At 47.3% G+C, this 26,868-nt stretch overlaps 1 protein-coding gene and 1 pseudogene across 1 annotated transcript in view; both read left to right on the top strand.

Moving 5' to 3' along the window:
- The window catches only part of St6galnac3 (ST6 N-acetylgalactosaminide alpha-2,6-sialyltransferase 3), a 513,109-nt gene that overhangs the window by 11,882 nt on the left and 474,359 nt on the right, over positions 1–26,868 (top strand). The gene's annotated exons all lie outside the window — the stretch shown is intronic.
- Positions 16,545–17,338, top strand: LOC110290964 (annotated as a pseudogene).

Here is a 26,868-nt window from a genome sequence, read left to right as displayed (position 1 = left end):
ACCTCTGCAGCAGCCTGGCTGTTGGCCTGATCTGATCTAAGATTTCTACGTGTGATGCCTGGCATTTTGGTGGACTTGCGGTTTTTGCTCTTTTTCTCTTCCATTTTTGACCAAGGGCATCAAAGCTGTTATTAAAAGAAACAGCCTTTACTTTGTATGCTAGCCTGAAAAAGGTTAATTTAAGAAGGAAATAGCATGCAAAGGTCGCCCCTTTAGGTTTCTCTATTAAGAGCTGACAGTTGAGATTCACAATATTTTATTCCACGTGTGCTCTAATACACACATACGTGATATTAAAAGGATACACGCATGATTTTTTTCCACATGGATGAGAGGAGAGAAGAGTGGAGAAGTAGGAGATGAGAGAGCATGAGGGAGCATGCTGTCTGGGGGAGGTAGTTTCCCTTGGCACACCCACTGAGTGCTGCCATGGTGTTGGGCTTCAATATTTGTGTTTCTGTAGAAACTTAAGGTAGGCACAGTGGTGAATCCCATGTGGATGGAGACATTGAGGCTAGGAGAGGTCAGCTCTGCTAAGGTAGTTTTACCAGTAAAGTAGGAGCTAGGGTCTGAATCCAAATTAGAAGATCATTTTGCAAAGTGGGGATGAGAGCACACCTGTGATCTCAGCTCTTAGGATGCAGAGGCAGGAGAATTGCCATAAGTTTGAGGCAGCCTGGGTTGCCCAGTGAGTTCTAGGATAATCTGTGCAACATAACAAGACTTTGTTGGAAGGAAGGAAGAAAGGAAGGAAGGAAGGAAGGAAGGAAGGAAAAGAAAAGTAAGAAGATAGTTTTAAGGTTACAGAGACAAGCCTATTTGTAACTTCCTACAACAAAATGATAACATTCACAATAAAGTACCATCAGCAATCACTTTCTGACCACGCAGTACAGGGTGGTTGTCACACGGAAGCCATGCATATCATAGATTCTAATGGTCAACTATTAGGAAAAAACTATTTCTCGTAACTGTTTTATATGTGCCGAGAGACCAAGTCTTAGAGAATGCTTGCCGTCTTTGCCCTAGCACATGGCCAGGTGGGTGAGAACCTGGAATGACACAGTGTTTTAAAAGGCATTACTGTGTGCAGGAAGGCCAGGCATTATTTTCAGTTCTTGGAATTGTTATTCAGTAACAATAACAGTATTGTTACACTGTTACATTTTTACTGGTATTGGACTTCTGTTATACAGAGAAGGAAACACGAGACAGAGTGGATAAGGTCACAGTGGTGAGACTATAATACAGGTGTCTGGCTCTAGGGTCAGAATGTAACACAGGTACACATATGCACACATTCTCTGTCTGTCTGTCTCTCTGTGTGTATGTGTGTCTGTGTCTCTGTTTCCCTCTCTGTCTGTCTCTCTGTGTGTCTGCGTCTCTGTTTCCCTCTCTGTCTGTCTGTCTCACTCTGAAGGATTTACCTTTCTAGAGTTAGCATCAGCTCCAGCTGCTTCAGAGAAGCTGTGGGTGCGCCAGGCATTGTTAACTTTTGTTTTTTTGGAAGGAAAGGATTTATTTGGGTTATGCTTCCTTATCACTGTTCATTAGCAAAGGAAGTCAAGACAAGAACTCAAACAGGGCAGAAATCTGACTGCTTTCTCACTTGGTTCTCCTGGCTCACTCAGCTTGCTTTCCTCCCCCCCCCCTCTTCCTCCTCCTCCTCCTCCTCCTCTTCTCCTCTCCTTCCCCTTCTTCTCCTCCTCCTCCTTTTTAAAACCCTTTATTGGGCTGGGCGTGGTGGTACATGCCTTTAATTCCAGCACTTGGGAGGCAGAGGCAGGCGGATTTCTGAGTTTGAGGCCAACCTGGCCTACAAAGTTGAGTTCCAGGACAGGCAGGGCTACACAGAGAAACCCTGTCTCCAAAAACCCAAAACCAAACCAAAAAAAAAAAAAAACCCACCAAAACCCCTTTATTGGGTTCCTATGAAGGTCACATCATCTACTCCAATCCCACTCATCTCCCCTTCCCCTCATACTCATCCTCCGCCCTTGCAACCTCTCCCAACAACAGAGAAAAAAAATTCAGATGGAGGCTGCAGCGTGTCACAGTGTGATTCCCAGTATGTCCTTAGGACCTTCCTTTGCTTGGAAACGTTCTCAGCATTGACTTATTAGTCTGCTCTAAGGCCTCTGGCTTCTGCTATCCTATCAATCCTGGGACCTCACTGGGATTCTTCTCAGATACTCAGTTGTTACCCTGTGTCATGGACACCTTGCTCTAATAAGACCCTTATCTCCATGAACTCCAGCAGTTTATAGATGGGACAGATGTTGGGGTGGGGCCAATTCAGAGCTCTGGATCTGGGCCTGAGAGGTGTCTGAGCTGTTCACCCAGCCAGCTCTCCCACTCTTTGCTCTTGGGCCTGCTCACCTGCAATCCCTCCAACCAAGCAAGGCCAGTTTTACCTTGCTGCCCAGGTGAAGTACAGGGCCCACTCTCCTGAGTGTTGCAGTAGGCGAGGCCAGGGCCAGCTCTACCACTCTCATGACCCTGGGGCCAGCTCTCCTGCCTGACATACATGGTGGGAGATGAAGGAGGGGAGGAGGGTATCTCTCCTGTATGCCATTGCCCAGAAGATAGGAGGCAGGGCCAGCTCTCTCACCTTTATACCCTGGGTTGGGAATATCTCTCCCTTGCCATGTTACCACACAGCAGACAAATTGTGGGCCAGCTCTCCCATGCACAGGCCTTCAGGATTGGCTCGCCCACCCCTGGGACCCAGGTGAGATTTAGGGCCCAATCTCCCGAGTCCTGTAGCAGGTGAGAGGCAGGGCTGGCTCTCCTGCTGTCATGACCCCAAGGACCAGGTCTCCTTCCTGCCACAGGTAGTGAGAGACAGGGGGCAGGGGAGGGTATCTCCCTGTTCCACAGCATGGCAGAAGAGATGAGTGGGAGAGCCAGCTCTCCCACACTGCTGGACCCAGATGTAGCCTCTGGTGACACACAGGCCAGGACCCCACCATGGTCCCAGGTGGCATCACCTGCTACTCACTCACATCAGGCTGTTTCTCACTACCCTCGAGTCTCCCGTTCTGCCTCTCTTCACTGTGCCCACAGCCTTCTGATTCCCCTTCCCTTCCATATCTCCACCACTCACTCACTTCTCATAGTGGAGCAGGGTCCCTTGGGGTCTGGGGCCATCTCAGGAATGCTATGCCCTGCTTGTGCATTATGGTGAAGGGCAGGAGTCACCTCGGGCATGGTCGGCTCCCCCCCCCCCCCCGGTGCCAGACTAGTGTTTATCTTAAGGTCCCTTTCTCCAGGAGAGTTAGGCTTCTAATCCTTCTAAATGTCCGTAGGTCAGAACTCATAGCCTCTACTGACGTCCATGTGACACAGCAGCCAAGCCTGCCACTCTTCTAGGGGCAGGCGTAGCTTGATTTTTAACTTCAGACTAGCTGATTTTACATCCTTGAAAGATTTTTAAAGAATGTTCCCATTTAGATCAGACTTGTGAGGACTCAGGTTAGGCTGCACCCGCAGTACTTAATATCCTCGGGAAGACGGCGTTTGAGCGTCAGCCCAGTCATTCTGACTGGTTGAGGTGTTCAGGTGGGGTTTCCCTGTTATCCTCTGGGAGTGCCACAGAACAGCTAGAGAGACATTTCAAGATCGGGTCATGGCAGTCTCTGTTAAAACCCTTCGGTGGCTTTCCATTCCGCTCTGCACAGAGTCAGCATGCTTCCCCTCACTGCGCAGGGTTTGTGAGCATGTCCTTTATTCCCTGGTTACACAGGTTCACGCCGCCCTCCTTACTGTGTAGCCTCACCCCTGCCTGCCTCCTTTGCTTGTCAGTTCCTTGCTGTGTAGAGTCTCCTCAGATGCTGTTCCCTGCCTGCCCTGTCTTGCTTCAGGTTCTTCTGGAAGGCCTTTCTTCCCATCTTTTAAGACCAGCATGAGGACTTCCATCATTTGATCATGCTGATGAAATACATGTCTTCCAGACACTCCCGTCTAGGAATGCCCTCAGAATTTTCTCAGCTTATGGACACATGCATATTTATTTCTGTACTTTTTAGCCTCAAGGCAGAAAGGTCAGAATTCATAGTGGCTTAGTTCACCATAGTATCTAACACCCGGGGAAATGTGCCTTCAGACACTGGGACGATGGGAAGGATGGATTTCAGGCAGGGAGAATGGTGTGCGTGAAGATAAGGTGGGTTGATGGATTTCAGGCAGGGAGAATGGTGTGCGTGAAGATAAGGTGGGTTGAAGGAACAGGACTTTTTGGGGTCATGGTGGATGTGGTTATCTGAGCTGGCTTGGATTGCTGGAGGAGATGAAATACTTGGTGCCAAATCCCATTTTCATATTCTATGGGCTGTAGACTTTCCCTCTAGCCACGGGGAGCCACTAACATTGAAATAGATTATTAAATCAAAGCAATGTTGAACCAGAGAGAAGCCTCTGTTACCTCACTATCTCCTCTAGCACTCCATCTGTGGGACGAGGCAGTGTCTTCACATTTGGGAGTGACTTATCCCAACCGTGATTTCACCACAGCAGGGACACAAGCAGGTCTAAAAGAACACTGCAATTAAATTTCACAACAACAAACTTAACCTATGTCAGAGACAGAAGTGTGCTTGCGTGTGCAGAGCATGGGATGGTGTGTTACAGCCAATGGGCTGGGCCTGAGCACATGGGCAAGCATGGCTCCAGCTCTGCCTCGCACTGAGGAGTCCCCACTCACTGCGGGGGAATCGTAACATTCACTTGATCCCAGGTTAGCTGGATCAGCCTCTCGGGACTCGAGACTCTCAGCCGTTTGGTGGCTCTAACTCTCCCGTTGAGTTGACAGTGCTGCTTTTAGGGAGGATACTGGGCAACTGTCCTTGAGCCCTGCCTGGAAGGGCAACATTATTGCCCTCGAAGTAGCTAGTATTTATTATCCACCTACTCTATGGCAGGTGTATTAGGGTTCTCTAGAGAAGCAAAATCAATAGATGTAGACTGAATATATATTGCAAAGGGGATTGTTTTGAGCTTGACTTCCATGACATTGGCTGAGGAGGCTGAGACTAGGAACTGTTCAGCCCACCAGGGCCAGAAGCCTCTGCAATGCTGAAGTCCAGGAGGATTCTTGGAGAACCTCTGGTCTTCTGTCAGCATTGCATGGCTGAAGAAACAGGGCTGCTGATGTCAAGGAAAGATGGTGCCAACAAGGCAGACACATCAACAAGAAGGCAGGAGGGGGGCAGGCAGGCAGATGGGCAAGCTCTGCTTTTAGGACCTACAACTGGGCTGGTTCAGGAAGACTCTGACCACTCTAGGGACGGTCTTCCTCCTTTAGCCAATCCTTCTGGGGAATAACCTCACAAACTGCCCGGAGGTGAGGTGTGTCTCTTAATTGCAGGAGGTGAGCTATAATGGTGGTGAGATATCACAGCCTCTCCCTGAGGAAAACACATCTCCATTCTACAGTCAGCCGCCAGTGTCCAGGAAGCTCAGACATTCTCTCTAGTGAGTAGAGAGACAGACTCAGCCTCAGGTCTCTCTGACCCAAACGGATTTGCCTTAACCATTTGCATTTCATGTTTCTGTGAACTATCCACCAGCCAAGATGACTTGGACACAGATTCAAGCCAGTGGAATGTCTTTATTAGCTGGCTGGAGGCTACACTGGGTGTTCAGTGGTTGTAAGCCTTTCTTGGGGTGAGCTTTTAAGCAGAAAGAACACATCTTGGGTTGACACACTTCAGTCAGCAGGAAGACGTAGCCAGAGTGAATGGGCATTACAGAAACTCAAAAGCATGATTAGAGAACACTTAGGGGTTTCCCAGAACTATAGACTTTGATAGATTATATCATTTTGGCAGATGTTGCTGCCCACATGCTGGGTTCCAGGGCCTGAATGGTCTTTCTATCATGGCATCAGTTGTGCTGAAGTCTGGAGGCCTGTTACAGCATCTGTAGAGAGGAGAATGATATGGAGCAACTGAGATGAACTAAATGTTGATAGACACTGAAGAAACTTGAGATAATTTGGGTCGGAGTAAGCTGAGTGTTAAAAACACGGAGGAATAGTTTGGGCTCTGATTTGATGTGAAGGCTTCCAGTGCATGCTTCTTAGAAAGGTGGTTTGTTTAGTTTACAGTGCTTGGCTGAGCTTGGCCTGGCACCGAGGACAGGCACCGAGGACAGGCACTGAGGACAGGCATGAACATTCTCAGGTAGAGTTGTCGAGATGGCTGTGCTGGGTTCGCAAGCTGTTCTCACATCCTGTGTCTCTACTCAGCACGGAGCTTGAAGAGACTTTTAAGATGTAGATAAAAGTCTCTAATTTCCACTCCTGGGTCAGTGGCTCTCTTCCTTGGGGTGGACTGCAGTCTTTTTTTTTTTTTTTTTACATTTTTATCATAACTCTACTGCTCTGCACGGCCCCAGTCTTTCTGTCGAAGCTCTTAAAGGCATCCAGTCTCATACTCCCTCTGAGCCAGCTACTCTGGGTTCTTTCAAGTTATTCACTAAAACATGTCATTTGTATAAAATTATAATAAGTCTCAGTGGCTGTTTAGTCTAGATTCCAGGACTGGTGGGAGGGTGGGTGGGTTGGTTCAAAGAGTTTGAAGTTGACCTCATGGGTAATAGAACACCTTTGAGCCACCTTAAGCAGAAGGCTGGATGTATGTGAGCAGTTCTGCTCGGGGACAGACGGTCAGCATCTTACTATTGTTTTACAGCTTTGGGGCATTTGTGATCGCATTTCTCCTTTGTACTCAGAAGTCAACTGTGGCAGCACTAGTGATTTCCAGGCAGATTTCCACCAGAAAGGTGTCAATGAGAGCATGAGAGCATGGTCCTGGCACCCCTTGCCGGTGTGGTGCAGGCTGACTACACACACACATACACACACACACACACACACACACACACACACACGTGCGCGCGCACACATCCTTCAGTAAAAGTTATAAGAAGAACTTGTGGGTCTGTTTATAATACTACATCCGCATGAGTTTGGATTTGTAATGAGGAAAATGGCAACTTAGAGAGGGTAACTTTTGGAAGTCGAAGGGTTGAGGCATCTAGAGCCAGAAAGCCACTTAATTCTGACTGCAAAGCCCTGGTTCAGCACCCACTCCCCACTCTTCTGACTTAAGGCTGAGAACTCTCCCATAGCCAGCTACAGTGGCTGGTGTGTGCGCGCGCGTGTGTGTGTGTGTGTGTGTGTGTGTGTGTGTGTGTGTGTGNGAGAGAGAGAGAGAGAGAGAGAGAGAGACAGAGACAGAGACAGAGACAGAGACAGAGACAGAGACAGAAAGGGAGCCTTTCCTTATAGACCTTAATTAAAACAGTTTTGGACCATTTGTTTGAAGTCAATCTCTATCTGTCTGTCTGTCTATCTATCTATGTATCTATCTGTCATCATCTATCATCTCCATCTTTCTTTCTTTCTCTTTCACTTTAGTGAAAAGCAGAGCACTAGTCTTTTATAAAGTCACTCAGAATCAAGTGAGAGAATTTGTTAACCTAGAAGATTGTGTAGTTGATCCCTTGGCAAAGTGAAGAGTGGTTTTGTAATTGTATATTAATGTATAGTTACTCAGTTTCATGGCGTGACTTTTAAAAATTCATGGCCAAAGCTCACATATTTCTGCTGCACTGGATGCCTGATTGTGTTTCCATCTTGGTGTTGGGTCTCAAACTTGGGGCAGCGTGCATACTGGGGTGTTGTGCATGCTGAGGCATGGTGCATGCTAGGACATCCTGTATGCTAAGTGTCATGCATGCTGGGGCACCGTGCATTCTAGGCAAGGACTGACTCCACCCCCAGGCTCCAGATGCTCTGATCAGCAGCTTGCTTGTCCCTAAGCCAATCTCTTATTCTCACAGAAACCCTGCCTGTAATTTCTTCATCATTTTGAACAAGATGACTTGAATTATTTTCACTTTCCATCAAATGACACAAATCACATTGTCGGTCTTGCCTCTGTGCGCATCCCCAGTGGCTCAGCCTGGAGGCCTAACTTAGAGGGTTCCACTTCCCTCCTCTCTGTTTCGAGTGTCTTTTCCTCGGGGGTCTTCCTTCAGACCTGGGCAGTTTGAACTTTGTTAAGTTCTTAGAATGAACCTTTCTGTAAAAAAACCAGAGCCTTGCACTGACCGTCTGGAAGACAGTGTAATAAGATTAACATATTAGAACGTTCATCACTGTGTTGAAGTTGGGATTTACCTGGGGCCACTGTGAGCCCTCGTGTTAGCCGTTTGTTGCCCTTGTGTGTGAGGAGGAGGAGGAGGAGGATATGAGCTAACAGCCTGTGTTCATTAGAGGAGCTACAGCCCGTGTTCATTAGGTCAGTCTCCTGGAATGCGCAGACACCTGGTTCCCACTAACCAAAAAGGCTGTCACCCATCAGCTGATTGCCTGCTTCCTTTCTCGGCCTGTCCAGCGAACCAAAAAGAAAAGGCTTTGATTTGTGGCTTTCTTTGTTCTGTTACTATGAAAACATCATTAAACTGCTACCACGTTAGAAAACAAAATTTGGGACAAGTCTGTGTTCCCAGGCTGCAGTCCCTCTTATTTGACTCTGAAATAAACGCTGTCCTGCCCCCTCGCAGGAGAGAGAGTCATGCCTTTGCACTGTATGGGTGGTGCTTAGAATCTGAGCTTCCTTGAGCCAACACACACGTGTCTCAGTCACCTCTGTAAGGTGGCAAAAGTGAAGAGCTGACGACTGGAGACGATGGCTGTGGTCAGTGATAGACAGCAGCTTGGCAATAGATGGAAATACAGTGGAAGTGTTGTAGGGGATTTGTTTTGTACTTTAGTGGCGGAAAGCGGGGAGAAAATGAGCCCCAAAAGTTGTAAAGAAAAGTGAGTCCCCAAGCCAGTGCCACCGAGCGCCGTGTGCGGTGAGGACTGTGGGGCTTAATTACCACACACAGCATCATGGACAGTTTTATGAGGAGCTGCCTCTTGGCTTTTCATGGTTTGTTGTAAAGTGGGATACAGAGAGACGGAAGAGGTTTCAGCAAGGGGGTTTTAGGCATGTAAGGTAGGAGCTGTTCTTCCATGGGCTGTGATGAGCGCCTGTGCTGCCCAGGGCTTAGCTTTGACTAAAAACAGAAAACTAATTTTCTTTCTCTCTTCCCTCCCCTTCTCTCTCCTTCCCTCCTTTCTTCCCTCCCTCCTCTCTCCTTTTCTCTCCTTCCCCCCTCCTTCTCCCTCCTTCCTTCTCCTCTCTCTCCTTCCTTCCTTCCTTCCCCTCTTCTCCCTCCCTCTCTCCCTCTTTCCCTCCCTTCCCCTCCCTCCCTTTATTCCATTTTTTGAGGGGGCCAAGGTCTCATTTATCGGTATCCATCCGGGCCTTAAATTTTCCTTATAGCCTAGAATGACCTTGAACTTCTGATGACCCTGCCTGCTCCTCCAGAGCTAGGGTTACAAGCGTGAGCTGCTGAGTTTGCTGCATGTGGTGCTGGGGCTTGAACCCCAGGCTTTGTGCATGCTGGGCAAGCACCCTGCCAGCAGAGGTCCATCCTCAAACCAGTTTCCTGAGCATGCTCTGTGAAGAGGCAGAGGCCAGCAGGTCCAGAGAACTCTCAAGGGGTAAGACGGAGCAAGGAAACCGGCACATGATTGTGAGAGAAACACGATCCATCACTTCAAGACACATCTGTTTGTCATAAACGCTATCTTTGCGCTGGAGATGGGAAGGAAGCAGCCGATGCAGGAGAAGTTGTCGGGGTTCCGCTGCTTGCTGCCTAAAGTCAGTGTCTAACTCCTCACTGGCGGGACAATTCTATAAGCTTTTCTCAGTCCAGCCACCCTAGTGACAGCTGAAGGGACCTGCGAGCACCACATTCCGTTGGTTTCCTCCACAGATTTACCTTCCAAGTTCTGCCTTTGGGAGCCCAAAGCTGCAGTCTGCTCTCATGACTATTTCCAGTGAGCTGATTGTTCTTCATTGGTGATGCCGTGGAAGCTGGATACAAGCTGTTGCCTCGAGCTGTCTCCCTTTGAGGCTCCTCCTTGGGATGGACTTCACACCTTATACATTTGTCTGTCTGACATCCGTGGCTACAAAGAGTTCATAGGAGTTGAGGGGCACACTTACTTTTCTTTGCGGCCCATCTTCCTGGGGCCACAGGAATTCTGATGAAAGCGGGGCTGGTCTTAGGACATCAGGAAAACAGTTCATAAGGGGATCTAAGGGGTGCCATGGAATTCCAGAGTGTGGAAAAGCATGCTCTAAGAGAAGGGGCCAATGCTGAGAACAAAAGCCTGGAGGTGAGAGGTCACGGGCAGCGTGGGTGACATGTAAGTATTCCATCCTGGGTCAAGTGTTGGGGGTTGGTGGTCCAGAGTGAGCAGGAACTAAATACTGTGTGCTATGTCACAGCCTCTGAATCAAATCTCAAAGGTATCAGAGGCCGTGCAACCTTGGGAGCTAACTAGTAGAGTCTTCCCGGGTTCTAGGCACTGTAGAGCCTCTTTCCCCTTCATTTTCCAGTCGCCCTCTAGAGTTGGTGAGTTACTATATCCATTAGCAAGGAGTGTAATTAAGACAGAGATGTTCCTTAGTTGCCTGAGGTCAGATAACTAGTGTGTTTCAGAGCCAGGGCTGGGAACCTGGGAAGTCTGGATCTAAGGTCTGTTTCATTTGGCCATGCTACAGTTGTTCCTTGGACCAAAGTAATTTGAATGAGGAAACAATGTCTGTCCATCCTTGCTTCCTTCCATATCTTGTGTAGCTTATAAGGGTATCCAACTCTTGATGTAGCCAAAGATGGCCTTGGACTTCTGCCTCCTACTTCCATCTTCCAAGAGCTGGGATTACCAGAATGGAGTACCACAGGGGTTATGAAGCACTGTGGATTGAACCCAGCATCTCAGAGATGCTAGGTAAGTCTTTACCACTGAGCTGCAACCCCAGGGCCCATATTTCACATTTGTAAAGATTGCTCATGTAGAAGGGGACCCAGTTGGGTTTGCCACCCTCCAAGGTCTCCACAGTGGCATCTCTCTCCACCTCCCTTAAGTACTGTCCTCTGGGCAGATAAGGCAGTTGTCTCTTTTGTTCTGAACAGACTCTTAGTCTTCCCTCATCTACCAGAACCCAGTACCCACCTGTCATGGATGTCACTCCCCAAACCAACCTCCTTTGATCCCAGTCCCTGCGTGATAAATGCCTATGTGGCCCTGGTCACCCAATTATCTACCTATGAGTGTCATTATGTGTAGATGTGACAATGAGGCAATGAGGGGCTGCCATCAGGCTGTAAAGTGGAGTCCTGGATGCTCAGAGTGGATACCCTTAGGGTCTGGGGTGGAGCACACACAAACTCCAGTCAACCTCAGGCAGGGGTAGGTTGGCATGGTGATCCCGTCTGGTGCACAGGCAGAGGCAGGATGCAGTAAGATGATGGTTTGGTGAAACCATTCTTTTATTTATTTTTTATTTTTTTGAGACAGGGTTTCTCTGTATAGCCCTGGCTGTCCTGGAACTCACTTTGTAGACCAGGCTGGCCTTGAACTCAGAAGTCCGCCTGCCTCTGCCTCCCTAGTGCTGGGATTAAAGGCGTGCGCCACCACGCCCGGCCTTGGTGAAAGCATTCTGAGTGAAAAGAACCTGGAAAGAACCAACAGGTACTTACTTGGCTTTTTCTTATGGCTCCTGCAGCTTGCCATAGCGAATCATTTCATGGCCGGGGAAGTCTAGGAAGCCAGTGGCTAATTAGGTATTTTAGGAAAATTGCCAACTTGTTGCAAAGGTCAACAAGAGTGTGGGAGAAAAAAAATTGGTCTGTTTATGGAAGCCCTTCTGAGATTGCTGAGTTTGGAGCTCTCACATATTCCACCAACTATCTGCCTCCTCTCCCTCTCTCCCTTTCTCCCGTCTTCCCTCCCTGCATCCCATCCCCCCCCCTCTTTCCAGTTTTTCCTTCTGACTTTTTAAGGCAGTCTTACTCCATAGTAGCCCAAGTGGCTCTGGCATTCTCTAGGCAGCTCTAGCTGGCTTCAGACTCTCTGCAGTCCTTCTGCCCTGGCTCCTCAAGTATTGGCGCCAGAGATATGAGCCAGCACTCCTGACTTATTGCTAAACCTCAGATTCCACTTGGGAAATGAAGACAAAGCTGTCTCCTAGCAAGCACTATTGTGATGAAGACTGACAGACTTGCCCTGTGGCGGATGCTTACTGGCTGCTTCCTCCTGTGCCAGATGGGAAGGCATTGGTCCTCCAGGGTTGAGTGGAGGAGGAGCAGGCTGAATGTATTTGGTCTCCCCTCTCAGTTTTTTCCTCTCCACCCACCCTTGCTTCCAATCTTTCATTCTCCTCCAGGCTGAATGAAATTGAGTGTATTGTAAATGTATTAGCCTTTGCCACAGCGCCCTGAGATTTGCCCTGGTGATACTCTGACACAATCAAACCATGACTGGCCTTGGTTGAGTTGTCTGACTTTTCACCTACTCTCCTGCGGTAGTGATGCCCAACACTCCATAGAGTCAGGGCCAGATGGGAGTTGCTGGGGCTGCTGATGGAGGGCTTGTTTCTCTAGGTAATCATCACCTAGGCTGGCATGTGGGATGTCCCTTCTTCCTGACTCATGCCTGAGGCTACCAACTTGCAGAGACGATGGAAGGACGGCAACAGTTTTCTCTGGAGGGAAGCAGATAGAGTTGTTAATGTCTGCTGAGGGCAGCTCATTTTCTGTCTTCTGGGAGGGAGGTAGAGCTGAACCATGATCTTCCTGCTGAAAGTAGTTTTTATGAGTCTGGCAAACCTCACAGGGAAAAGAAAATGCCCTGGCTTCAGGTTTCAGCTTCGCACCTTCTCCGCAGCTTGTTGCGTTTGTCTTGCTGCTTTAGGAGGTTAGAAATTAGCTCCTGAAGGCAGTTCTGATGACTTGACTTGGAATATTGATGTGAAAACATTGTGTGCGCTTAGCTTCAGTCTCTTAATTGGCCACCAGGCCCTTTTCTCCGTGAACCTGTTTACTTACTTTATATGTATTTTAAACAGAAGGGCAGGGGCATTGAAATACCCAGTGACCAAGCACAAGTGACCCCATCTGTGACCAGCTGTCATCTATCCAGTTCGGTATGGGACATTATTGATGGCCCAGAGAGCACCTGTTCTTATCCAGGTCTCCGCCCTTTCTTGCACCTGAAGGAAACCATTGCCATATACACTCGAGACAAGCAAGACCTCTGGCTACCAACAGCCCTTACCAGAATGGTGGGTCTGTGACACTTGATGGCACCAAATTAACACATCACAACCCCCAGCTCCTCCATTGCCTCTTGTTGCTGCACATTCTATAGAATCCAGCGATAGCTTCCCAGAGAGTGGTCACCCAGCCCCAGCCTGCCTGTACAGTGTCCCTTCATCTTCTTGTTCTCCTAATCCCCTGACAATCCACGTGCCAGTGCCAATGGCCCCTTTCTCTGTCCCTTCTTTCGGGTTGAGATTCTTTTGTTTCGAGGGCTATTGCTTTAGTCTTTTACTCTTTGTTATTATTTTGGTGCTTATGGAAGAAGGAGGTGATGGTGTGCGTCTTGACCTAGGTCTGGGAACATGATAGCAGTTTTTTCCCTTGGTTCACGGGTCATTATCTGTTTGACTTCCAATGCTTTCCAGATGCTGCAGGCAGCTGCCTTTCTCAAGCAGGATACATTGTAATTTATTCTTACGGGCAGCCTTTCCTTTGTTCGCAATTTCATCTGTTGATCTATCTGGGAGGACTTTCTTTTCTGCCTACAGAGCACTCCTTGGCATCGTCCTTGTTGGAGGTCTGCTGACTGTGTGCCCTTTTGCTTCTTGTTTGTCTGAAATGTTTTATGTCACCGTTGTCATCCCTACATTCTCTCCGGACATGGAATTTGAGGTTATTATTAAATTTTTTTTAACACTTTGAGGGTTCAGTACTTTCTTCTGGCTTTTCTGATTTCTGTCGGTAAGTTAGCTAAAATATAATTTTTGTTCCCTTGGGCTGCTTTCCGGAGTTTCTCTTTGTTGTTTTAGCAGTTTTATTATAATGTGCTATATGAAGTAATCTTTTTTTTTTTAATAGATCCTGCTTGGGGATCTGGGTTCGGTGTCTCTCTCAGTGCCTCCGACTGAGGCTTGATGGCTTTCTTTGACTTTGGAGAGTCCTGAGCTCTTATCTTGCCAAAGGCTGCGTTGCCTGTTCATACTGCTGCTCTTCTTGGGCTGTAATTACATGTGTGTCAAGCCTTCTCACAATGTCTTACCCCGCTTAGTCTCCCATTTTTTGTCTTCTTGTGTCTTCTTTATTTTCTCCTGGTTCCCCATTCCTCCTTCTACTATGTCTGTTCTGTTACTGTTAAAACCATTTATTAGGTTGGTTGTTTTAGTGAGCAGGGTTTAGGTCTGAAGCTGGCATTTGACTGTGTTTGAGTTCCTCATTTACATTTCCTAGGAACAATGTCACCAGATGACAAAGTCTGGAGGTCTTTAACAGCAGAAATGTGCCTTCTCCTGATTGTAGAGGGTACGTGGTAGAGTGTTAGCCCCCATGCTCCTTCTGGAGGCTTAAAAGGAGCACCCCATTCTATCTTGTCCAGCTTCTGGTGGTTGCATGGCCAAAATGATGGCATAATATGGATTAAGTCCCAGCAAGGCAAGGTATCCTGTCTCCTCATTACCTTTTCTTCCATGCATCTGCCTCAAGACATCTCTCTTGCCTCTCTTACTATTTTTATTTTACACTTTATTTTACTTTCATTTATGTGTGCCTGCGTGCCTTATGTGCTTGTGTTTACAGGTGACTCTGGCATTGTAGTCTCTGGAGCTGGAATTACAGATGGTTGTGAGCCAAACTTGGGTTCTCTGTGAGAGTAGGAAGCATTCTTAACCACTGAGACATATCTCTAGCACCCCTCTCTTATAAGGATACATGTGGCTATATTCAGGGTTGCCTTGATAATGCGAGATAAGCTCCCCCTCTTAGTGTGCTTGCGTTCTCTCTCTCTCTGACACACACACACACACACACACACACACACACACAAGAATTATATGTTATACATTGTGTGCTCTTTTGCCACATAGATCATAAATCTATGACATCATAGGTCATAGATTCCAAACACAAGACTATGAACAGATTTTTATTTTTCGTCATGGTTCCGCCTGCTAAACCATCCTGTGTTGGGATTCTAACCCTGCCATTTTATCTTCCCATAGATAGAAGCCCCTGAACAAAATGCCCATGTCTGATGTTTTCCCATGTCTGAGGCCCGTGTGCTTGTTCCCACCTGTTCTCTCTGGTCTTTGCTTACGTGTTCTCACCTTTTCATGTGCTGGCTGATGCTCTGGCCCAGCAGGTTCTCAGCCTTCCCTTTGACACATTGCAACCCTTTAATCTAGTTCTTCATATTGTGATGACACCCAGCCATAATTTTCGTTGCTACTTCATACTATCATGAGTCACAGTGTACATATTTGTGGTTTTTTTTTTAGATGGTTCTAGGTGACCCCTGTGAAAGAGTCATTCAGCATTCCAAGGGGTCCTGACCCACAGGTTGAGAACCGATGTATATCTACACACCGTTGTCCAGATACAGTCTGAGGTACAGTTGAAGTTCTTCAGTGTCAGAGCTCTGCATTGTCTTCACGTGCTACTTCATTCATTATAGAGTAGGACTGTGTCTCGGCTCCCAGCCTCTGTCCCTTCCAGAATCACATATCGCTGCTACTTCTGTATCAAGGCACTGTGGCCACTGGGCTCGGGTTCCTTGAGCTGCTGTGGAGAGAATGTGAATTTTCAGAAACAGTTCAGCCTCTCAGAGCTCGGGAAAAGTCTCATCATAGCATCCCAGTGCAGGTGGGGAGAGTGACCCCAAGTGGATCGCACTGCTGTCTAGCAGGCCTTGGCAGAGTCCCAGCTCATGGCTGCCCACACCCTTCAGCCTTCCTCCTCCTTAGCTGGCCTGCTTACCCAGTTTCCACTTCTGTCTGATAACACTCATTCCCTTACCAGAGCTCTGATATAATATGGCATTAAGACATGACGAGGTGAGCTTTATTGGCCATTAGTACTTGCCCGGAGTGAGAGGCACAGCTTTGACCACTCCAGGCATGTACTAATGGGCCATAAAGGACGTGCTGGATTGCTGCTGCCTGCCATTATCATCTGCTCTTATGTTCCTAAAATTATTATACAAATACCACCTCAAATTATTTTCCGTTTGTTCTTTGTTTTTTTTTTCTCTCAAAAGATTAGCTCTCTTTGATGGTAGGCAATTCTTCACATGACTCAGAAAATTCAGTCCCCAGGCTAGGGAACTTAGAAGGAGAATGCTTTGGAGTCAGAGCCGTTCTGTGTGACAGGTCTGTTCCGTGGCTTGCTGGTCCTGGATGTGGTATTGTGGTATCAGGCAGGTTTCTAAGCTGAGGTCCAGCCTGCTCTGCAGTCAGACACAGCAGTGGGGCACCCACTTGTACAGGGGGCTGGAGAGATGCTTCAGCAGTTACGGGCACTGCTTTTGGGAGGAACTGGGTTTGGTTCCCAGCATCACACAGGATTGTCCAAATGCCTGCAAGTGCATTCCAGAGGATCCAGCATCCTCTTCTAGACTCCTTAGGCACCACCTCTTCCTACATGTTATTTGTGCACACATCTCCACACAAAAACACATGATTAAAAATGAAAATACATCTTTAAGAATACATAAAATGAGCAGCATCAGATCCAAGATGGCGGCCAGCAGGAGGCTGATGAAGGAGCTTGAAGAGATCGGCAGATGTGGAATGAAAAACTTCCGTAGCATCCAGGTTGATGAAGCTAATTTATTGACTTGGCAAGGGCTTATTGTTCCTGACAACCATCTATATGAGAAGGGAGCCTTCAGAATTGAAATCAACTTTGCAGCAGAGTATCCATTCAAACCACCCAAGATCACATTTAAAACAAAGATCTGCCACCCTAACATCGATGAGAAGGTCTGTCTGCCAGTCATTAGTGCTGAAAGCTGGAAGCCAGCCACCAAGGCTGACCAAGTAATCCAGCCCCTCACGGCACTGGTGAGTGACCCCCAGCCTGAGCACGCACTCCGGGCTGACCTAGCTGAAGAATACTCTAAGGACCGTAAAAAATTCTGTAAGAATGCTGAAGAGTTTACAAAGAAATATGGGGAAAAGCGACCTGTGGACTAAAATCTGCCACGAGTGATTCCGGCAACTTTGAGCAGAGACCTCAAGCAGTGCATTCAGACACCCCGCAAAGCAGGACTCTGTGGAAATAGACCCATGCCACCAACTGGTGTCTGCTTGTGGCAGTTACTAACTTTCTACAGTTTTCTTAATCAAAAGTGGTCTAGGTAACCTGTAAAGAAGGATTAAAAAATTCAGATGTTCTAAAAAAAAAAAAAAAAGAATACATAAAACACCTAGATCAGAATACATCAAACTGTTAATAAAATCATATATACTTGTTATTATGATGGAGATGATAATGAAACAAAATAGGATTTTTTTAAACTAATCTATTGATTTGTAAGACGAAAAAGTTGTTGTTTGTTGTTGTTGCTGCTGCTATCAATGGATCATTCTCTGTGAATGTGGTTGGTGTCAGAGGGACCGACAGGAAACCTCTCAGAAGTCTGTGACCTGATCTTGGAGGTCTTTGCTATCTCCCTTCCCATTCTGTACTTCCAGGCTTTTGCTTTGAGTTTAGAGCCTCAAGGCCACGCAGCCCCGTCGGTGACTCCCATGGCCTAGTGAAGCCAACTTCTGCAAGAGCTGAGGTGGTCCTGTCAGTTGGTGGGGTAAGGGGGAGGGGCGGGAAACAGCCATAAAATATATTATTTTCTTCTCTAGTTAAGCATATGGAAGAACCCATAATTCAAGTGGGAGGAATGTTAAGTTTTGCAGAGGGAGTGGATTTATTGCAACACAAAGCTGGGGCCTGGATCAGTGCTGCCCATGAGCATGCTGACACGGATCCCCACACAGGACAGGGGAGCTTGCTTCCTAAGTGTCTGTGTTCCCAGGCTCACTGCTGTTGGTTTGGGAAATGTGTGTGGGAGAATTCACTCTGAAATGCAAGTGGACGTGACCTTTCCTCTCCCCAAGATATGTACATCCTCAGGCCCTGAAGGATTCCCTGCTGTCCTCCCAAGAACTTAGCTACTCTTTTCTCCTTCATGTGACAAACTGTCGTACACTGTCCAGTCGTTAGTTTTTGGAAAACAACAGCAGCAACAACAAAGCACACAGGCTCCTGGCAGGTTATTCCTGAACTGGACTGGCTTCAAGGGTCAGGAAGGGAATTTTCTTGATGGTCTGCGGCAGGGGCAAACATGTCTTAACTCTGAATGAATGCACTCAGTTTCCTGTCTAACTTCTTTCCTGACTAACCACTAGGAATAATAATAATTGGAGCTGTTGCTAATTAAGAACTCAGAGGCACACTGTGGTCAGATCCAGGGCTGCTTCTGCCGCAGCAGTCAGGCACCAGTGAGGTCTCTCCCCGGGCTCATGTTTCCTCCTACCTCGTTGAGGCATGGCATGGCTCAGAGTGTAGGAAACTTGCTCCATTTGTAAGGTTAGAAGGCTTAGCGTGGACCAGACTGATCCCCAGACCTGACTGCCAGTCTTCCCAACCAATGTCTACTCTAGAAAGCCCTGTCTAATATTAACCACTGTCCACTCTCTGGAGAGCCCTGTCCAGCGTTCCCAACCACTGTCTGCTCTCTGGAGAGCAGTGACTCCTGTCTGCTCTCTAGATACACATGGTTGCTTTTTTTTTTTTTTTTCTTGGAAAAATTTTGCTTTTGGTTATCTTTGTTATTCTTTAATTAAAAATCTAATTAGTGTAATGTGAAGGTGTTTGTGTGCTTCTTGGGGGTCAGAGGACAAACTTGTGGGAGTCAGGTCTCTCCTGCCACCATGCCAGTCTCAGAGATCAAACTCAGGTCATCAGGCCTGGTGGCAAGTGTCTCTACCCCTTGAGTCACCTCACTAGCTTTTCCTTGTTATTGTTTATATACAGTGGCCAGCATAATGTACAGTTTATATGACATAGTTTTATGTGGAGCTTGTAGGGATTTGAGGGCCCTTTGAAGCCCCACTGAGGCCAACCAGGTGGGCTCCTAGCTCTGTGTTGTCAGGTTTGTGGGGTTTCACAGACCGTTTGAAACCCATCTGAGGTCCACCAGAGGGGATGGTGGTTCTGGGTTGTAACCCCTTTCTGGGTTAGTTGTATCCTGATGTATATCAAGGCTTCCCCATTGTAATTGGAGATAGAAACCAACCTTGCGCTGCGACAGCTGAGCTCAGCTGAGGTTGGCCTGCTGATGGCTGCTGCCTTGTAAGACAGATAAGAGAGAAGCAAGTGACTCTGTAGGGTGGCTCAAGATAAAAAACATGTCTGTGCCAAAAGCACTGCCTTTGTGCTGGTGGTTTCCTGACGTCTGGTGGGAAGGGGGAAGGGGAGGGTCTAAAATGCTTTATGACAAATTTAAATCCCTCAATTGAAACAAACTAGAATGAAGGGAAGGGATCCCTCCGTGATGGATAAGCTCAGTTCATTAGATACTTGCACACGTCCCTGTCATTTTGGAAAGGGCAACACAAGCACAGTGAGTTGTGTGTGTGCACCGAGTGTGTATGTGTGTGCACATATGTGTATGAATATATGTGTGTGGTATGTATGTTTGAGTATATATATGTATGTTGTATGAGTACAGATATATGCATATAGTGTATATGTGCATATATGTGTATATGTGTGCATGATTATATTTGTACATATGTGTATATATATGTGGGGGGGATGGTGTGTGCATTTGTATGTGCTGTATGAATGTATATTCATGGGTATATATGTCTGTGTATATGTATGTATGCGTGTATGCTTGTACATATATGTATATGGTGTGTATATATGTATTGTGTGAGTGTATGTGAGTGTATATATGCATATATGTATATGCAGATGGTGCATGTGTGTGCATGGATGTGTGTTTGTCTGAATTCAATGAAAATTTTGCATCTGAAATCCAAGAGCATTCCCTCTGGAACACCTTGCTTGAATCAGCCTGGCAGCTAATCAGAAAGCTACCAGGCTAGGCCTCTGCTTTCGTATTATTTAATTAGATGAGTTACAGTTTCTCTGACAGATCTGGTGCAGCCTTTGTGTTCCTGGGAGGAGCAGTGTATAACTTGTGGTCCCAGAGAACAGTGTACCCTGGCTTCACTTGCAGTTTAGCAGCTCTGGCTTCCATCAACATAAATAGGAGTTGCTGATGGCAGAAGAGGAGGCCCCTTTGGTGTGTGCTGATGTTCCTTCTAGTCACAGTAAGGAGGAGGAGCCCCCTGCTCCCTCCCTGTGCTCAGGGGTAACTGGAGACTTCTTCAAGTAGAAGGGCATCATGTTTCCTTGAAGAAAACCAAAGCCTGCAGTAAACTGAGCTGAGAAGGGCTAGGATCTCGCTGCTGGTTTTAAAGAGCTACAGCAGAAGAGCTGAAGGGATTCATTGTCCCCAGAGTTACTGGACATTACTCTAGAACGTATGGAGTATAGAGCATATATAGAAATTACAGAACATTTCTGAGTATAGAGAAATAGCCACGTTCTGTCTTCCCAGAATCTCTAATGTCTCCTGTCCACTTGGCTGTGTGTCCTTATCCACTCTGTTGTATCTTGAGGTGCTTCCTCTGGCCTAGTGGGTCAGTTCTCAGGCCAACCTGACTTGCTTGCTCTCAGCACCCTCTGCCTGCTAGGGTACTGTGCAGAGCCAGGGCTTGCAGGCATACTTGCAGAGGGGCCATCCCTCGTGAGTCACGTAGGAGCTGCTGGAGAAAGCGAATAAGTGGCAGCTACTCTGTGAGTTGTGTTGCGGAGTCGGAATGGGGAGGGGAGGGCTGAGGAGTTGATCTTTCCAGCATAGGTTTAGGAAGGGATCGTGTTGACTGCACTTCTACTGTTTCCCCTGCTAACAAATTATTAAGGTAAATTTCCACTGGGGGAAATGGACAGTAACTGAGCATGTCCCACATCACACGTTCTTTTTGAAAGTTCTGCGGAAGTCCGGGCAGTGAGCCGAGAACGTTCATGCACATTTAATTTGTTCCCCTGTCGGTTGGAGGTCTGGATGGAACCTCGCTGGATTGACCATGCCTCACTCTGTTTTTTCTGCCTTCCAGGAGCTTAATCTAATTCCTTTTCATTTTCTCCATCTCTCTTTCGTATGCTTCGTGTTCCTCTGCTCCCTGGAAAGGTGTCCTCAGAAAAGAGAGAGATTATTCATTCTGTCTTATGCACTTTAGTATGAAGGACACTGTGAAACGTAGCTGTTGATACTCGCTGGGGAGTTATTACTGTCTATGAACAAGAAGACCTGGCCTTCTCTGCATGGAGGCGGAAACCAGCACTCACATGAACTTCAGCATGGAGCCCTGTGTGCCGCTTCATTGTGCATCACTGTGAGCCTGAGCACAGAACAGCGGATGCAGAAGCATCATAAGTACCACTGTCCTGGGAGAGATGCTGTCTCACGGATTCAGCTTGCTACTTACTCATGCTCTCTGGCTTTGGGGGTGCCAGCTCACTGGGCTTTTTAAAATGAGAAGGCTGTGTTAGATGGTCTTTAGTTGCTGTGTACAATTGAGAGTCCAAGGGTCAAGTTGAGCCCTATGGGAACAGGCTGTGTAGACAGAAGATAGATACCTAGCAGTGGGTGGCCTTAGAGTACCAAGGCTGCCTCAGAAAGGTCTTTCAGAGCCTAGCAGACAAAGAATTAAAAATTAAAGGTTGTATACATTTAGAGTGGATGCTAGACTTTTCCCACTGGAGATTGTATGCCTTGTCTGGGGCTATACTGTGATGAGAAATGTTCAAAGTTGGTGTGGGTGAACCCAAGCCACAGGTAGAGGTGAGGAGTAAAGATGCCTGTTCAACTCTAGGCAGGTATGGAAGAGAAGATACCAGTGTTCTTAGGCCTGGCCAGCCAGTTTTCAGACCAACAGAGAGGATCAGTTCTCTGAGGGGCACTGGTCGAGTGTAGGGAAATGGTGAAACACTGCCCAGGGTTCTGATGAACCAGGAGGCAATCGTAGACCAGTGGTTCTCAACCTGTGGTGGCTTGAGCAGCCTTGTCACAGGGGTCACTAAGACCATCTGTACATCAGATATTTACATTACGATTCATAACAGTAGCAAAATTACAGTTGTGAAGTGGCAACAGAATTAATTGTCTGGTTGGGGGGTCAGCACAACACTAGGAACTGTTAAAGGGTCACAGCGTTAGGAAGGCTGAGAAGCACTGTCCTAGGCTGGGCTGTCTGTGAGGTTTTCAGTTCTCACTATGCATTGCCACCTGGGTTTTTGACTTAACATTTATTATTATTATTATAATATTATTAAGTTTAAATTTTACTCACACTTGTTTTTTGAATGACGTGTGTGTGTGTGTCTGTCTGTCTGTGTGTCTGTGTATAAATGGGAGAGCACTGACATTCCGTGTCTAGATTACTTGAGGTGTAGTAAGCATGGATTGCAAACTTGAGCAGTCTTGTTGGAGGAGGTGAACGTAGCCTCACCCAAAGTACTGCTCGTGCTTCACTGACTTATGCTTCTGTTGAATATGGCGCTTGGGGCGATCTAGCCAGTCTCATTACATCTTCAGGGCCAGGGCATGTAGAGATTCCAGATGACACTGTTATGAGGCCTTATTTGCTAACCAGAACTCTGTGGTAGAACAAAAATAATGAGCTATTTCCAAGATTCTTGGAGAAAATGAAGGGCCCAGACTATGACCTGGATGGTTTTGATTCTGACCTGAGATGATACGGTGACCTCATCGAGTGACCCCCTTTGGCCAGGGGTGATCTGACTGCAGTTCCTGGCTTTCGTCTGTGGCCACTTGTAATTCAGTGACAGCTCTCTTGATCACCATTGTTTTGGTGATTTCTGAGGGACATTCTGAGACAAGAAACTCCCTTGTTTGTGGATGTTAGCTTTGGAAATGACAAGAAAGTCTCTGTTGCAAAACAGTATACACTGTCTAACTTAAGGTGGGTGGAAAATAAAAATACTGCCCTGAAGAAGGAGGAAGTGTGAGCACTAATATTCGTTAGCGTGAGAGATCCCACCGTGGCCTCCGTGGCTATATGGCTTCTGTGGCTTCTGTGGCATTGGGTTCTAGACTTCTATACGGTGGCAGTTACATTAGGTAGAGTGAGAGGTCCCACCATGGCCTCCATGGCTTTCAAGGCTTCCGTGGCTTCTGTGGCTTCTGTGGCATTGGGTTCTAGACTTCTATACTGTGGCAGTTACATTAGGTAGAGTGAGAGGTCCCACAGTGGCTTCTGTGGCTTTATCATGTTCCGTACTTGTATACTGTGGCAGTTACACAGATTGGAAGTTATGACTTGTGTGTTCTGTTATCAATTTCTTTCCCAGAATAGAGATGGCATGTCCTTCACCAGGCCCAGGGGGTGTGGACTGGGAAGCCTTTTTGCCTTCTCTCTCATTTTAGGTCCTACACAAATCCAAAGCAGATATTTTACTCAAATGAAGAGCACATATTTAAGTCCCTTATTTCTTTTATGGGCTTAGACTTGTACAGCTGAAGAAGAAGCTCTTAGGGACACAGACAGGGTCGGACAAACCGGAGAATGCCTGTGATGGGTGGGCTTCTGCCTTTAGGTTTGCCAGGACTGATGGGAGAGACTCGGGTCCAGGCAATGCTGAGACTGAGGCCCAGCCACACCTCTGGGACCAGTAGTGAACAGGGTGTTCTGTCTTGTTGTCATTGAATATAATGGCCCTGGTTGTATTTTGTCCTCTGTCCTTTCAAATTGGTCTTTGTTTTTGTTAGGGAACAGTAAATGTGACCACAGAGATAGGATTGCTTGTTAGGATGTGCTTCTGCCTCTGGGGTGCAGTTGGAGTGGGTGCAGGGGTGAGGTGAGGAGAGTGGGTGCAGGGGTGGAAGTGAGGAGAGTGGGTGCAGGGGTGGAGGTGAGGAGAGTGGGTGCAGGGGTGGAGGTGAGGAGAGTGGGTGCAGTGGTGGAGGTGAGGAGAGTGGGTGCAGGGGTGGAGGTGAGGAGAGTGGGTGCAGGGGTAGAGGTGAGGAGAGTGGGTGCAGGGGTGGAGGAGAGGGGAGTAGGTGCAGGGTGGAGGTGAGGAGAGGGGTGCAGTGATGGAGGTGAAGAGAGGGGTGCAGGGTGGAGGTGAGGAGAAGAGAGTGGGTGCAGGGTGGAGGTGAGGAGAGTGGATGCAGGCGTGAAGGTGAGGGGTGAGCCTCTTGCAGCCTTGGCTTAATTCACTATCTTTTTTTTGCTGCTGTTGCTTTTCTAAATTAATTAGCAATTCCCCCTGGTAGCACACGCCTTCAGTGCCAGCACTCGGGAGGCACAGGGTTGGGGCTGGGGTTGGGGAAGGGGCAGGGAGGGATCCATGAGTTTGAGGTTAGCCCTGTCTATAGAACAACTTAAAGGACAGCCATGGCTGTGCAGAGAAACCCTGTCTCAACAAACAAACAAACAAACAAACAAGTGTGTGTGATAAGCATGTGTATGCATGGGTGAGTGTGTGTGTGATAAGAATGTGTATGCCTGGGTATGTGTGATAAGCATATATATATGCATGTGTGTGATAAGCAGGTGTATGCATGTGTGTGTGATAAGAATGTGTATGCATAAATGTGTGTGATAAGCATGTGTATACATGGGTATACTGTATGATAAGCATGTATATGCATGTGTGTGATAAGCATGTGTATGCATGTGTGTGTGATAAGAATGTGTATGCATATGTGTGTGTGATAAGCATGTGTATGCATGGGTGTGTGATAAGTATGTGTATGCATGTGTGTATGTTTGTAAGTATGTGTATGCATGTCTGCATGTTATAAGCATGTATATGCATATGGGGAGTTATAAGCATGTGTGTGTGTGAGAGAGAGAGGGAGAGATAAGCGTGTGTATGTATGGATGTGTCTGCCTGTGTGAATGTGTGGAGACCAGAGATCAAGTTTGGAGGATCCTCCACTATTACTGTGTGTGTGTGTGTGTGTGTGTGTACATGTGCGAGTTTGGAGGGCAGAGGACACCTTGTGGGAGTTGGCTTTCTGCTTGTACCAGGTGCATCTGGGGCTCAAGTCCCTGTTGTCAGGCCTGACAGCAGGTGCCTCTTCCAGCTGAGCCACCTTCATGGTTCTCTGTCTTACTTCCTCACACAGGGCTTCTCTGAGAACTTAGACCTTGCCATTTTGGAAGCCTGGTCATGCAGAGAGCCCTGGGGAGCCAGCTTGTCTCTGTCTCCCTCTGCCTGGGAGGCACATATGACCATACTTGTTTTTGTTTTTTTTTTTTTTTATATATATATGGGTGCTGGGGACCCTTGTGCTTGTATGGGCAAGCACTGTACCGTTGGGCTATCTCCCCAGTTCAGATTAGTATATTTTTACATGTCAATATATTTTGGCGTGTTGCTGTATAAAGTGGGATCTCCCCACTTTACCATTTAGCGTGACTCATGACAAATTTGGGGTGGTCACTGCTATTGTTTAATGTCAACTGAAGAGAAAGAATTTAAACTTGCCACATGCATCCCCAACATACATTAAACTCGCAGGAGTCATTTACATGTAGGAGGGCCTGTGGGTCCTGAGTGATAGCTGGTTAGAGACATGGCTTTTGATTGTAGCTGAAAGGACCTTGATGTTCTGGGATGGCTGTTTCTCAGCTGAGTGGCTGATGGCCTGTTGGGGTTGGACCCTGGTGGGAGTGTGAGCCTGGCATCTTTGTTGGCAGGGATGCCGCTGCCTGCGGACCACAGCTGACTTTGTTTTCAGGTTGCCTTGGTGTAACAACGTATCCCTCATGCCTATGGAGTGCTTCTTGCCCGGTATCGCCTGCTGGTTGGTTCCTGTCTGGGTCAGTGCTCTGTGTTGAAAATGGAGTGTGGGCAGTGATTTATGTGTCCTTAGGCCATGTCCCCTTGTATATTCTGTACCCTGGAAAGTGAAGGAGTTGGTCTAGCTCACTTGTTTATTTTTAATTATTTTTTTTCTTCTTGAAAATGCACATTATTATTATTTTTCCCATTACATGAGACTTGAGACTTTGATGTGGAGGTTCTGCAGAGCTGAGTATTCACTGGAAAGACAGACTCAGCCCCTGTCAGTGTTACTGTATGAGAGCGAAGGAAGGCAAATCTGCTCAGCCCTCTCAGCCCTCTCAGCCCTTTCAGCCTCCAGTGGTCACAGGACCCTGGTTGGCCCAGGACAGTGGCTGGAGGGAGGCTCTGTGGAAGAGAGGCTAAGGGAAGATGGTCAGGTCTGGGGACACACAGAATATGGCTGGCCTGATGTGGAGGCCTTGGTCAGAGAAGGAACCTGTGTCACTGAGGGAATGAAGCCCGCCAGTGCCTGAAGCTGAGTGATGGGTGGAGGAGGGAGGAGCCAGGCTGGCTGTTTCTAAAGTTCCTGGATCCCAGAGAAAACTTTGAGCTCTATAATTGAATTGTCTCCTCTCCATTCAGGTAGCGCCTTGCTTATAGTAGGGACACATAGTATGTCTCTTGTCCATTTCTCCTTCTGGAAAGAGAAATTGGAAACTCCTGGAAATGTATGGAGACCTCTTCTTTATTGTTTCATCTCCGTAGTTGGCATGGAAACAGATATGGGTTGATTGTTTCCCAACCATAGCTGATTGATCCAGGGACTTTTCATACTTGATTTCTTGGAATATCAGAATTGGATTGAGACAGGAGCATGGCTTCTTGCCTGCTAGTGGAAGTAGAGGACGGTAGAGAAGCGCTGTTGTGGGTGTGCTCTGTCTATGAACAGCAGAGAGAGAAGAAGCAAGGCCATCAAGAAAACAAGAGCTGAAACTTGGGAGGTGGGGGGACAGGGTGGTATTTTCTGCGACCTCCAGAAGC

The sequence above is a fragment of the Mus caroli genome, chromosome 3 (assembly GCF_900094665.2).
Source record: "Mus caroli chromosome 3, CAROLI_EIJ_v1.1, whole genome shotgun sequence".
NCBI classification, from domain to species: domain Eukaryota; kingdom Metazoa; phylum Chordata; class Mammalia; order Rodentia; family Muridae; genus Mus; species Mus caroli.
This window is presented reverse-complemented; position numbering and strand designations above follow the sequence as displayed.